The 15,637-nt window shown below is 36.0% G+C and overlaps 1 long non-coding RNA gene across 1 annotated transcript in view; it reads left to right on the top strand.

The window, feature by feature from the left end:
- LOC145553109 (uncharacterized) overlaps positions 1-9,828 on the top strand; it is a 117,628-nt gene extending 107,800 nt beyond the window's left edge. The window contains exon 3 of the long non-coding RNA XR_014089320.1: positions 8,752-9,828. This is a non-coding gene — a long non-coding RNA (uncharacterized LOC145553109). The remainder of the gene's footprint in view (positions 1-8,751) is intronic.
- Positions 9,829-15,637: the final 5,809 nt, after the last annotated feature.

Genomic DNA, 15,637 nt, shown 5'->3' with positions numbered 1-15,637 from the left:
TTGGATGAGCCACAAGCAACTGAACTGAACTCATCCAGGAGATGTTGAACTTCTTACCATATTAAGCAGACTGAAAGAAGAACTGTGTTTGCCCTGGAGGGAGGAAGTGTTGGCAGAGATGCCAATTCTGTCAAAAGATGTAATAAAAAGCCATTCTGATTGTCTCTGACGAAGTATGATGTTGAACTGCAGTGAACATCACTGTTTCTACAAAGAAATTCGACTGTGACTTACTTTCCTGGATTAAATCGACTTTCTAATTACTTCTGTTTTAAATGAAAAGTGTGCTACAATCAGTCAACAAACAAACCTTTTAACAAATTCTACAATAATGTGAATAACCCCTTTCTTTCTTGTTTTCCTTTGTTTTGCAGTGTCGAGCACTTTTTGGTTTCAAGTCAAACATTAATGAGGTTTAGATTATTTTCTTCGAATTGCCCATTCAACAACTTCTCGTTTCAAAGTGTTTCTTGTTTACATTATATTTCCAAGTACATTGGGTTGCGTGCCACTTGGTCAACAATACAAGATGGACAAAAACGGCCTTTGCCTGATAACGATATCTCAAATCATATTTCAGTCTCAATAAACATAAAGTTTAAGAAATGCATTTATTTTTATCAAGGCATAAAGTATTTTCTCATTTTACCTTGACCTTCACAGTCATTTCCTACCTTTCCTGTGGTATTTCTTCTTTTTATGCACCACTTTTCTCCTGGGTCCAGTTCTCTGTGTAAAAGTGGTTTAGTCCTTTCAGCTTTTCTTCCACAAACAGGTCAGACAGAGATCAATAACGTGTGCAGATAGACTCTTATCTCAGGCTAAAGGAGGCCTTATCAGCCCCCCGTAAATGGTGTTTCATGAAAATTCCTTGAAGCATAATCCTCCTTGAGATGGAAGACAAAAGACAGACGAGGCCTCTATCAAAAATATCTAAAGTAAGTTTTACTTTTCTACTCGCACATCACAAGTGTCGCAGGAAAACAAGTGTGGATGAGTAAAGCAGTGAGCTCTCACTCACTGCATAAAGTACCTGAAAGAGGTGGAGTAGAAAATCTTTCAAAGCAGGCAGAGAACTAGTAAAATGTAAGTCTTTGACGCATGGCGGTCTACACAGAAAGCTTTTCCTTTCTGAATAAAACGCCTCTGTAGGAGGAGCCATCATCTTCTCACGTCTTATTGACTCTGTTGAATCTCTGCTGCTTGGTAAAGCAAAGAAACGCTGTAGCATGTGGCCAAAATCAATCGCTAGGCTGCCTTGGAAAATCGATAAAACTACCTGTCTCCAGGTTTTAGCAGTTACGTTAGTTTCATGAGCAACCTTACGAAACAATGCAACTGCTTTGCCAAATTAAACCAGCACCAGCACTTCAAACAAATGAGTTTATGCACACAACTTCAACCACAGACAAGTATTGTGGTTTAAATGTTATTGTACTCTAAATGTGTTTTTGCTTTTGGGAGTGGATTATTTATGAGTACACAGTATTTTAGCCGAAGGCAGTTAGAAGGAAGCCCATTTGGGCTCAAAACATTTTCAGGGGTGAAACAATATTTTTGAGATTTGGAACCAGAAACATAAAAGGAAGAAAGTTATCATGTTACAATTGCCAACACTATTCAGCTATTATTTTGCACTTGTTTTAACCTTAGAATTTCACTTTTGCCAGCAGTATTGAGTGAATCGTGTCCAGACTGATTCCTGATTTATACAGTGATAAGAAAAAGTCTTCACCCTGTCGAGAAAAGTCGAGCTCATCCCACTTCCCCATGCTGGAGATTTTAGTTTAATAGTAATAATAAATAAAATTACCTTAAAATTAATGACATAGGTGACATCAAGACCCAACAGTAGAGTCAGACGGTAATAAAATGAATCTGGTTGTGTGTGTTGTTATTGTGTCCTGCAAACTTTGCTTTAATTCTACTTTTTTCTATTTAATCATAAAAAATCAAAGTCAGGCAGAAAGAGAGTCATGAAACAGGAAAAGCTGGTTTCCTTAATAAAGAGGAAGTTTCTGTCTTGCATCAGGCTAAAAATAGTTCAGACCATTCCTTATTTTAAAGCATTAAAGGTTTTTAAAGAATAAAATCTAAACATTTTGAGAGATTGGATAAAACCCACAGTAAAATACTTAAAATAATGACTTATCATTATGCCAATAATTAATATTGGTTTAACCAGTGGTTGATGTTGATTTGATTATAAGAATATTTACACTTACTCTTACACTTGTGGAAGTACTTAAAGGTGAAACAAGTAACTGTAATTTGGTATCAGATAATTACAATAATGGATTATTATTGGGTTCTTTTCAGAAATGTCTGTAATAACTCACCTTATGATTATAATAAGAGTAACTAATAAGTTATGGTTATTATAACATTATAAATGAATGTTGAATCAGATAAACTAAAAGGTTATAAATGTGATTTTGACATTGAACTTGAAAAGGTGTAAAATGTTGTAACTGTAATTAAAGGTCACTGATGTTGTGTTGGAGGTAGATGGTAGGTGGAAGGACAGGGGAAAAGGGGAACTGATAGGATAGCGGAGGTGACTAAGGCCTTATTGCTAAACTTCAAGAAAAGGTTGGGCAGGAAACAGAGGTAGGAGGAACTACTGAGCAACTTGGGGACATTAGAACAGACATCAGGTCATGAGGTCTCCAAAGTGACGGATATGAGATCATCTGTCCAAGCAGTCAGCCAATGAGACAGGCACAGCAACAAAGCTAGCCAATGTAAACGCACCAAAGGGGTGGATAAACCCTTTATAAGGTGGGTGCAACAGAGGAAACTTTGGTTGGATCCTTCAGGCAGCTTCGAGCCAAGACGGAGATGGACAAAGAACTCTGCAGCTGAAGAAGAGCCGGGGCCACAGAACCGAAGACTGTTCTGCACATGGGGACCAACCCGTTAGCCCCGCAACATGTGGCTTCAAATCGCACTTCTCTCATCAGCTGGGTTTAGACCCCCAAAGACAAAGACCAAGGCAAAGATGAAGATAAAGACAAAGGCAAAGAACAAAGGCAAAGAGGAAGAACTGGTGTGTTCCTTCCGTGGGACCAGAAAGATCGTGAGACGAGTAGAAGGGAGCTACAGAGCTGCAAGACAAGAAGCTGAGGACCGCTACGCGCATGAGGAAGTCACCCTGATGCCCGAGACCTGCTGCTCTAAGTCAGTACTCTTCCTGTACTGGGAACCTCCTGCTGCTGCAACACCTTCTTCTTCATCAGGCCAGTTCTGGGGTTAAAAATGCCAAACTCTGTCCGTCTCTCTCAAAGTTTCCCTTTTTTAGCTCTCAGTGTCAGCATTAGGGAAAGATAGGCTAGATTATTGATTTTACTTATTTGATTATTTCTGCTAGTGAATTAAGCTGTACTGACTCTTGCAAAAATTGCCTTACTAATAAAATAATTAGCATTTAAGAAAATCTAAAAGATGTTGTGGACATTCAATTAATGAGTCACCTTAAAGTTCTTTGATGGTTGTGAAATAACTATGAAGTTTGATTCTGGGAGGAAAAAGTAGAAATGTTTTATAGGTTGCTTTTAGCCAAAACTAAAATAATGACCTTGGGACTTAACTCTAAGTCACTAAATTTAATCTAGCCGTTAACAAGTGCCGTTATTTTAGGAGAGGAGCTACCGTTAACAGGAGTGGTTGTAGGGGTTATGTCGCTGTGAGGGCTACTCAGCGGATTGCCCCTCAACTGTAAAAGGTCATAACTTCTGGATCGAAGGTAGTCAGAGCTAGACGAGTCCTTTCCGACCCCAGTTTAAACAGATTATTCTCCACAAACTATCGCTAGGGTAAGACCCGAGTTTCTGGGGATTTTCCGGACCTGTTGGACAGAGAACTGGGCAGTAGTGAGTCCGAAGAGTTGTGAGGAGTGGGCGGGACTTACTATTGGGTAGTAACAGACAACCCCTTTTCAATTATCTGCTGTTTCTGCTTGCTTAATCTAACGCAAAAGTAGAAAAAAAACACATCAGCGTAAACCTTTACAAAACATTTGAGCTCGAGTTCTTTTAAATTTATAAATCCACTTTTGTTTCTATGTTCAGATCTTCAGGGGAGTTACTTCCTGATTTACCAAACTGATATTGCTTGGACTGTAATAAGACTCTGACTTCTCATTAGTACGTCCTCCACACGGCCTCAATTCAGCAAGTCCAAGAGCAGCTGCTTTCAGGGATTCATTACAGGAAAACAGTCACATATAATTACTGTTTTTAGGCTCAATTGAGCTATTTCAATGTTGCAGAAAGATTCCTATTTAAAATCAGAGGTTCCCTGGTCCGTTTTCCTCACACTGAGGCATCATTCCTTTTGCCGTTTGGTCCTCAACCACAGACAATAGCAATTTATTTTTTCAAATCCATTTGGACCAGTAAACCCATGGTATGAACACAAGCCAAATGTGCAAATAGTAATAGTTTCACAATTCAGGGACTGAATCTATGTGATGACGTTTTATCGGTAGCCAGTTTTTTCAGGTCATGAACCCCATCATGGCAACGGATAGCAGTTTAATCCATGTGCCATAATTCCAACCCTAAGCGCATTAAATACCAAAACAAAGGAACCTTGACAGCGGAACAACTTTTAGATCGAAAATAAGCAGGTTAATGTCCAATGAACCTCTCCTGACCCTCTTTATAGTATTTTTTCACTCCTGACATCAGTTCATGAGAACCATTGGGCAAATATGGTGACAGTAGTAAAAGTATCACTGTTAGCAGAAGTTAGACTGTAATAAAGACCAGAAAACCAAAAAGGTATTTTGTCAGGTTTTGTTATGAAATCTTCATGTTGTACTGTGAAAAAGCACAAAATTATACTTACCCATATGTCATCAAATTAACAAGAATTAGATACATTTAAGTGCTTTTTTTGTATCATTACTTTTGATTAGGGTTCATTTTCAGCTTAATGTTAATTTGACATGGTTGCAACTATATCTTTTAAAAAATGCATCACAAATAAAGTATTTTCACATGTGTCCTTTTATCAGATTTGTGTTAATCAACGGAGTCCAGACTGTGAAAATGGTCCAGAGAACAAATATTGTCTCTTGAAAGTTAGAGCAATTCCTGCAGAACGAATTAATATCAAAAAGAAATAAGTGTTGGTAAATGTAATTGACAGTTCTTTTTATCTACCAGAATAGTAATTATTTACTTTAGCAAAGAAACAAAGTGTAATGATTAAGTATATTATTAATCCTCCTGTTATGTTGCAGGGCAAATTGACCCATTTTAAAGTTAAAATTTTTTTTTAAATAGTTGGAAGAATTACTTTTGCTTTAAACTTTTTCTGTTTATCTTAATAGGTGCACTCTACATATAAATTGAAAATGTATTAATTTTACACATTTGTAACCCCCCCTGCGTCTACTTGTTACATCGATACTGTTCGGGTCAGTTTGACCCGGCAGTCAAGTTAAAGTGCAAAAAAAGATTAAAAAATGTCCAATTCTATATGTTTCCTTGCAGCTGTGAACCACATTTCACCACACACACACAAACAACACACCACACACACACACACACACACGCACACACACACACACACACACATGCACACCCCGACACACACAAGCCCACTTTCTCCCTACTCTCTTTACTTCACTATGAACATAGAGAAAGCAGGTGTTCATACAACTTTTGACCGGAACCTTTTCCGTTCCCATGGACAAACTCCACCCACACTGAGTGGACACTCGGTAGAAGTGGAGGAAAACATAAATACTCTCTGCATGACTCATTTATCTTGATTTGAATTGGCGGGTCAATTTGACTCGGAACAGTATGTGTGTCTCAAGTTCAATTATAAAGATCACCCTTTAAAAAAAAATGTAATATAAAAAAATTTACCAAAGATCAATTTCAAGGAAATTATTTTTGTTTCTAGATTTTCTTCAGTGGACATAAAAAAAAATTCACATTTTTTTATGTCCAAATGAGTAATTGAGTAAGTTGTTGTCATTAATCCTTAATTTCTGAGAAATAAAAAAACATTATTGCACAAATATTGATTAAAGTGGTTAGTATTGGAGTTAATAACCAGATACAAAAATGTTTTGGAGGAATTTCGTGGTTTCTGACACAAATGCATGATAAAACACTCCCTGGGTCAAATTGACCCACGAACATTATTGCTCTACCTCAGAAACAAACATAACACCAGGGTTAAATAAGAAAACTTTATTTAATGTTCATCATGAAAACAAATCCCTTTTGTTGACAAAAAGTTAAACGTATCCTCCACGTAAACAAGCAGATGTCATAGAAAACGTCACAATGAAGTCAGACTTTCAGCATCTTTACTTTTTCCAAATTTGAAAGACAAATGTATGCTAAAAACAAAAATTTCCGATGTACTTTCCTCGGCCGGGAGCTATTCCTGGCTGACATAGACTGAAGGATTTTACAGTTAGCATAGTTTAACTGTATACAACTTTACTTTTAGTGCAATTATGCAAATTCTAATAAACTTATTTATCAACATAAGATTAAATTATTGAACCAACATAGACTACAAACTGCAAAACAAAATTTTATTTATTACTTTTTATCTGTTATGAAGAGTTATTTTTTGTGCCATAGTCTGAGGGTGTTTTTACTTATAATTATGAAACATCATATACGTCAGCCTGCCACTGGGACTAGGAATGGAAAATAGACACTTGGCTGTAATTTCACGTATTTGAATGTAAATGTTAAGTAATATGTAATTTCCCATTTTAAATTTTTTTACTTGAAACAATCAACCATAAAAAAATTTAAAAAACAAAAGTGCCGTTTCTGTCATCTAATGACATGGAATGTGGACAAAACTTTAATATATGCAGGAGGGCGGCCAGGCGGGTTGGCCAATCAGGCGCTCCTTCATATTACAGAAAGGGGTTTGCTAAATTTAATAATGCAAATGAATGAATAGCGAAATTCCGAGGTCATGTATCTGCCTCTGTCTTGTTAGTATTTTTTGCCATGTAAGGCTTGTATTTAATAAGAAAATAAATTACACTTATCTAATTTTCCAACTTTCTTATAATTATGTTCTGATGTATTAACTAATTTCCTTAGTATCACATTTATTAGGCATTAAGTTTATTGGACATGTATATAGCTGGTGTGGTAACCACCACAGCGCTCAAGATAACAATATTTATGCAAAAATAAAAATGCTAATTCAACTTCTGCAGATTTAGAGAGCAGAACAGATAAAGAATCTGAATCCACATAACCCCTCTCTGGGTTTTTCGGGGATGCAGAGGAATTTCTTTGTCCCGCTCTACATCTGCCGTCGCTCCAAACAAGTCTATGCCCAAGGCGTCCTGTAATGAAGAAGCTTTGAAACTGAGTCATGAGGGTTCGTTCTTAAGCTCTTTGTCTTAATCTGCAAAACAGTTCTTTATCTGATCAGTCGGGTCTCGATCAGATCCATTTGCATGCATAACAGTGGCTGTGTCTCTACACCAGGCAAATACTTCTGTGCACACAGATAACACTCCTCACAGCAGCTCCTGTTTGTTGCGTCACGTATCAGTGCAAGCTGACTTTACTGGGAAAGTCAACAACAGAAATTGTACAGCATAATTGACAAGGTAAATATCATTAATCTGATAAAATGCTGTGACTTTCTGTACCTATGGCAGTTCCTCAGTCCTTCACTGAAAACAGGGCATATAATTAGTAAATTCCCTATTTAACTGGCTGTAGTAATTATGTTTTAAATGAACCATCGTTAATTCGAAAACATAAAAGCAACATCAGCTGACAATTACAGATGCACCAACAACTCCTGCCTTTCTTCTATCAGTGAATCCATGAAAATTTATTACCATCCCACAGACATGGCAACAACACTTCAGTGTCAATGCTATTGAGAGAGGAAAACTCAAAATAGCTATTAGTGAGATGTTTCAAAACAAAACCAGAGGGAATACAAAGAAAAGCTATTTAAAAGGAAGCTATAATTTTCACCGCATATAATGACATGTCTATGTTTTATTTAGGCTGCGAGAAAACAAGAGTCAAACAGAAGAAGAAAAAAGGATGAATGTATTACAGCAAAGTTGCTCTGTTTTTGTTTTTTGGGCGATTCTCTATCTGATGGGGATTTGATGCTGGATTTGCAAATGTTGGCAGCCTTTCGGAAAACTGAGGGTTAAGATAAGGATGCAACAACGTTCCTGTTCTTTTCTCACAGCACTTGGATGCAAGAAACAACGCAGCTGTTTTCTGCGTGTGTTTGTGTAAAACAAGTTGCTATAAATAAAATAATGATCTTCAGTCTCAGAGGTGTGCAACTAAACACCGTCAGAAAAGTTAACTACTGGTGCCTGGAGTTGTAAAACAAGCTTAATTTATAATTAATCAATTTTCTTATTGTTAACTTTACAAACAAAAAAACTAATTAAATTAACTTACTTCCATTAGAGGTCTAATTAAATTTGTTTGTGGACAACTTTTAATGAACACAGGATCTTTTTATAGTACACTTCATTACCCGCAAACAGATGTTTGTGTTATGACCTCGTGAAAGTTAATGTGTTATAATAAAACACAGAAATTGACGAATCTGACAAATTAATATTGAGCTTACGTAAGATTTATTGTTATTGAAGTTCTCTGAGTTTGTGAGTTTCTGCCAACCAGAGCGCTGTGTATTATTTTGGAGAAATCTTTAGTAGTCAGGAATTTTACTAACACTCTCATTTCATGCTGTTGTCTCCAAAAGGTTCAACAATACAGAAAATGTCCTAAATCTGCTTGAGGAGAGTCGGTATAATCAAGCCTCAGGTTTTGACCCAGCAGATGCCGGAGTGGAAAAGGCCACTAAGTCACCACAAGTTTCATGGTGCTACAAAGTGGAACAGTGCCTCCAAGGAAATAAGTTGTTTTTTTGTTTTATTCAGTTTCTGCATATTGTGTATATATTGGGTAAATTTTGTGGTGGGTGTATGAGGGATCAGGAAAAGCTTTATCTTTAGTAGATGTCTGCCTATTGTGTATGAATGCTCCGAACAAATTTCATTGTTATATAATTATCACAATGACATTAAAGAACTGAATATTCCTAAAGTTGTATCTAATTAATTTCACCCGGAAATGAGTTTCCAGTTCAAAATGTATACATTTTTATAAAATATAAGGACTAATTTCTGATGTATAAAGTGATTAAATCGACTGCTGATATTAAGTCATTTGTAAAAGAGTGTAAAGGACTCATTTTCCCAGGTCAGAATGGAAAATATAGTGTTATAAAACCTCACAACTTGTATCTGGTTTTGCATTGTTGTCATGTATGATTCAAATCATCAATATATATCTAATATTACACAAAGATGACCAATGTAAAATATAGTTTTCAAATGATGGGTTCATTAACCAAAAAAAAGAGCTACTGTAGCCCTGCACTGTTTCTGTGCTTGTTAAATCATACAACAACTCTGATTATCTACGGATTAACTACCTGCTTACTCCCAAACCTGTTAAAACAATAAATCACTATAGATAAAACCTGACTGAAGATGTGAAGTAGGCTAAAAGATCTGAAGAAGAATTACGACAAGTAAAGCAAAGTTGTTGACAGCCAACACTGCGGAAAAGGTTACAAAGTCATTTTTGCAGCTTTAGGTCTCCAGTGAATCCCTGTGAGAGTAATTTTACAAATTTGAGGAAACATTAAAAAGTGCTCAATCTTTCCAGGATAAACTGTCAAAACAAACTTATTCCAAAAGAGCATCAACTACTCCCCCAAGAGGTCACAAAATAACTTGGGACAGAAAAGCAGAGAGGCCTCAGTTAGGTTCACCGTTCACAGTTCAGCAATAAAAAAAAGAGAAGAAAGATAGGAACATTTTAAGCTGAGAATACACTATTAAAAAAATAAAATAAAAAACATACAAAGGCCAAGCTCATTGTTGCCAAAACATTTCTACATAGACTAATGAAGCAACAGACCTTTCTGGATGTGTGTCTGATGGTCTGATGCTGCACCTAGTTTCTGCAGCAGACCAACAATATGAAGAGCAGCAGGTCTACTTCTAAAAGACTTACTAAAAAAAATAAACAATGATCATTTTGCTATGGCCTTCTCAAAGTTTTATTTTCCAGATGAGATGTGACTTGTCCTTAGACAAGTTGTTCATGCTCAGAAATCCTCCATTGAAGCTTCACTGAAACCATTCTGGTGGTGAAGCTGGTTGCTCTGTTGCCTTGCAGCAAGACAGTCTCCGGTTTGAATCTTTCTGCATGGAGTTTGGATGAACCTGTTTGGGTGTTCCTGTTGGACGGATGGATGGAAAATCTCATTGGACCAGTTTCATTTCATATGTTTTCTGTCATTATAACATCATTTGAAAACTGCTTTGTATTTTCTCAGGTTCTCTTTGTCTGACATTGAAACTTGTTCATCAATGTGAAATATAATATCTCCCATGGTCAAATACATTTTTCACAGCACTGTAAACAAATCGCTGATCATTTTTGTGGTACGTGTAGGCAGATATAAAGAGATCTTGAATTTAAACTAAGAGGTTTCAGATTAGAAAAATGGTTCTAACACAAACATTTCAGATGCAAAGACACATTTTAGCTTTCATTTAAAAATATGCACAGTTTAACAAACTTATTAAATATGCAACAATTAAACAAATATAAATGACCCACAATATGTGAAAGGTATGTGACTGAGCACACAATGTGACTCAGATTTAAACTAAATTGTGTACTCTAGCCCCCTCTTGTGGTGATATAACATACGGTCTGTATCCTGAGGTGATTAACGTACACAATCAACCCCTATGGGTCTGGATAAAGACATGTCTCAACTGCATCCAAGTTAGAGTAAGCACTAAGGCGATTATGTTTTATCTACTGAGATGTCATGACAATAAACTTAATTAACTAAATATAATATGAGACGTTTCAGTAACTAAGGAAGATTGAAGAAATGTGTCATGTTTATTTCTTATGCTAATAAAAGTAAGAATCGTTACAAGTTTGAGCTCATTTCATGTTCCTATTATTCGGGAAGGCTGAAGAAAATGAGGCCCACACATAAAAATACATAAAGAGTTGGCCGCATTTAGAAGTTGGCCAAGACTCGGCTCAAACTAAATCATATGTCCCCATACTCTGGCTAGTTCTCTTCCTCACATAGTGCGTGTTTTTGTCTGCTACAGGACCGTGGACATAAAAGATAATTTGATCACTTCTTCTTGGGATTTATAGGCTTACTCTAAATGGTTATATTATATTTTATGTGCAATCCAAATTGGAGGATAATTGCTGACACCATGGAAAAATGAAACTGACAGTAGTAAAAGCAAGACAGAAGCAGCCTTCAAACTGTTTTTTATTATTATTTGACACATAAAAGTTAGTGTTATATTTTAGCTAGAGGTAAGGATCTTTGATCAGAACGAGTCCAAACCTGTATGGTTGGAGTGAGCGAGCCGAGGGATCTCATTGGCTGATTTTTAACTCGATCTTGGTAAAAGTTTGTGTTAGGATGCATAAAATAGATATCAATTAATTTATTATTAAAGGCTAGCTTTTAAAAAGTTCAAACTTTCTGACAGAACTGTTGTTTCATGGTCCAGTTACTCAGTAGAAGTGATTCTTTGCTTATATTATAGTGCGTGTGACTTCATGGTTTAATGTCACACAAAGTTCAAATACATAGTTAACTACTGCAACTTTTACTGTGCTTCATGTGTCTGGAGTCCATATTGGATATTTAACTTGAGGTAAATCACAAACCTTCAACTTTCAGGGATCCCACTTGAGTGGTCGCTTCAGTTTTCCCAACTGAACTGTGAAGTTTTGCCTTCCAAGAACAAATTGAATGCATAATAGCAATTGTTCCTTAAATATTAAACTTTATATTCCGATTTGTAAATATGAAAATTATAGGACTTTTATTTTTTTTACTTCAGCATATAAATAACTTTTTGAAATGTGTTTCCTTGTTTGGAACTTTAGATTTTGCACTTTGATTGTCTCTTTATTTCACACTTCATTAAATTTAGTGAAACAATCCTAAATTGCAGCCTTGGTTCATTTCACACACCGATATTTAAAATGTTGGATACGTGATGACTTAAACAGTTCATATTTAAGCTGTTCTTAAAATATATTTCTGGTTTTACATTTCCTCCAGTCTGATTGCAGTCACGCAACTCTACTTGCATAAACCATAATTTCTTTACTGAAGATAAATCGGAGGCTTACAGACCCTGCTGCAGTCTTTCCAACAAATATGTTTTTTTGTTTTTCCAGATTATATTTGTAGAATAAATGTCTGCTTGATCACAAATCTTTTTGTCAATCGAGACGTTTTAGCTTTCATCTCAGGTTTCTCCAGCAATGAAAACATTTATAGGGAGAACATTCATTTCACAGACTCTCTGAAATGAAATGAGCTTATAGACATCTGCAGCCAATCTTAGCAAACTTAAATATTCATTACTGTTTTCATTATATTTTTATGACATTTTGATGAAGTGATCCATCAGCACAGATCTGTTTAACCCTTGTCTCGTACTATAGTCACAGTATTACGGTTGCTAAATTAAGCTCCTGTTCATCTGGCAGATTTCATCTGTGGTGCTGGTGACTGACTATTCAGCAGTGCCTAAATATTGGCAACTTGATGTGCAGCCTAATTCTACATGAGGATTAATAGTAAAGTAAACATTTTCATGTACCTGCTCATTTATCAAGCTACCAAAGCTTAATAATAACTTAAAAAATGGTACTTTAAATAATGAAATCAGCAATCTTAACTCTGTCTATTGTGTAACCATCTTATGTAGTTAGTTTCCTTATTTTGATGTGTAAATTAGCTTGTATCCAGTAAACAAAATTGGTTCTGTGACTAATGTGGAATTTCTGGAGATGATGATACAACGAAGGATTTTACATAAAATCAAGAAAATTATTAACGACCTTGGCAATCCTCTTCATGAGACTATCATAGAAAAACAGAGCGTCTTAAGTCAGAGGCTTCTTCAAATTCACTGTAACACAGACTGCTAAGGAGGTCCTTTCTACACACAATCATCAACATCTAAAATAACTCATATTAACCTTGAACTGATATGAGTAAATTACCATTCATTTTCATTTTGGGATGAATAAAGTAATTTTAACTGAATTGATAAATAGTCGAATTGATAAATAGTCGAAACTAAAAACTTACAAATTAATTTCTGGAAGTCAGACGTTAAACTTGACTAAATTTTACTTTTTGCTTCAGTTAGGAATACTAAAATTAATCCCTTTATATTATTGATAGAGTAATGAGGGAAGTGTTTAAATGAATTTAGAAGTTTACAAATATGTTGCCAAAATGTTTGTATTTAAAATGTATGCAAAATGTTGATATTCTGTGAAAGTCAAAAAAGGCAAATTTTTAATTGTGATGTGTCCATTAAACAAGAAATACAACTGAAATCAAACAGGATAAGTCATTAAAAAACATGCTGCTCCATTATCCCCACCACTTCCTGTTGCCTTCTTCGTCATTTCTTTCAGTAGTAACATACTGATGTTGATTACATGAGTTAAGTATTTCCATTGCAGTTTTGCAAAATACACTAATTTTGATATAGCTGAAAAATCACCTCATCATAACATCATAACTTTATATAAAAAAACGAGATTCCTTTAAATTTGGCATTTTTCCATTAATCAAATTTATTTCCGAAATGTCATTTTGCCCAATTTTAAGGTTAATAGAAATGCAGCAACAGTTTTGTAAATGTAAGCTGAAAGCCAAGTCGACTGTGATGTTTCCATCAAGAGAGGATTAGACCACTTAACACTTCCCATCTTCTGCTCGCAGAAAGGTTACATAAGTTCAGCAGCAGCAACACATCCCTCCTTTGGATCCTCGGTCTCCATCTGTAATCGCTCCGCTGGTGAATTTGGCCGGCCGGCCTCCTCCTCGTCCAGCAACACCAGCGGCAGCACAGCTGTGTGTGGTATTCAGTGGGTGGCGTTTGCTGTTCGGCTCGTAAATTCACGGATCAAGTGTGCTGACTCCTGTCCACGGTGGTATGTTAGGAGTACAGTCCTCCTTTCCAGCCCGTAACTGCTCAGCAACGCTCGGCACTCAGCCGGTGGGGCTGTGAACATCTGTTCTGACTGTTTTAGGGTTACTCAAAATGAGACCTGCTCTTAATGCTAAATTAACTCGACTGCACCCCCCGCCTCCTTAACAATCCTCAGAGGGATCTGAATCACTCTTATGTTTCTGCTTATGCTTAAAGTCACTGTGTTATTTTTACAGGTCTTAGCTGCATAAACGGAATGTTTTTCTCATTTTTACTATAAACGTTTGTAAACTACTGTGATCAAATATTGATGCTTGTTGACTTAGTTGTAATGGCAAAATTCAGAGAAGGCAATACAAGCATAATTTAACATCAGTAATTAGTATGATGAGTGTCAAATGAATGAATTATTTATCACACATCAAGTGGAGCTCTTGTATTTTAGGCTAAAATTTTAAATTCTTTTTCTTTTCACTGAGGAAAAAAGATTATTTTGATCAGACAAAACCAGTTCCATGTAAACAGAGCCTAAGATTCTTTATAACTTTATCCCTGAACAGTCTTGTAGCTACTTGGTCTTCATGTTGCATATTGTTCACTTATGTTACTTAGTAACCTTATTGAAGAAAGCGAGTGAATTTATATTGAGATTCAGTGGCATACTTTAATGAACTCTGAAGAAAAAAAATCTTGCAATGGATTTTATCAGAAGAAATCAGAATGTAAATGGGCAAAATGGAAATGCACAGAAAGCTATTCAGAACTTTAGTATAAAGAAACTCAGAATAACGGATAATTTTCCTTTTCTTTACAGTCGTTCACTGATTTGTGTTCCTCTTTCGCAAAAAATCACTGCAAATGTGATAAATTATGAATAAATTTAAATGGTTTAATTACCTTAACACGTGTATGTTAGTGAATAGTTATACACTTAAGGTTGTATTACTAGTCACATTTTTTGTATGAATGTCAGCTCGTCTTTGATTGCTAGAGTTAATTACTCTGATAGATTTTTTTCCAACTCTTAGTTGTTTTTGTACCTGCTAAAACCTGTAAATTAGTAAAAGATCAAAAGGCACATTGAATTTAGAAGGAAAACACAGGTTTGACCTAGATAGACATATCATCCAGAGACGGAAAAAGTAGTAGCTGCTCACTTCGGAGGATTTATGTTCAGTTCTCCAGGTAAGCTTTAGAAAACAAAAACATGACCTGGGCAGGCGTCAAAACTATTTCAAGGGCTTTTATGACTTTGAGCAGAAACTTTTCCAGCTCAAGGTTTATGCTACTTCCAAACATCACATTCTTTGCATCTTCCTTTTATCTGTTATGTGCCAAGCTGTAATGTTGCGCCAGTAAATCACAGCGCGCTATTCTTTGTCTTTGTGTAGACAGAACCCACAGCTGCCATGGCTGCCTACTTAAATACCTTATTTATGCTCTCTGCCTCAGTGCACACTTCTCCCAACACGGCCCATTAATCTGAAGAAGAACTGGGAGGAGCTGGCTCATGGGGGCACATTATATCTCATAGTGTCTCATCATTGCTGGAATGGGTTG

This window comes from Poecilia reticulata, chromosome 10 (assembly GCF_904066995.2).
Source record: "Poecilia reticulata chromosome 10, P_reticulata-male-v2, whole genome shotgun sequence".
Lineage (NCBI taxonomy): Eukaryota > Metazoa > Chordata > Actinopteri > Cyprinodontiformes > Poeciliidae > Poecilia > Poecilia reticulata.
The sequence above is the reverse complement of the archived record's forward strand: the minus strand, read 5'-3'. Positions and strand labels throughout refer to the sequence as shown.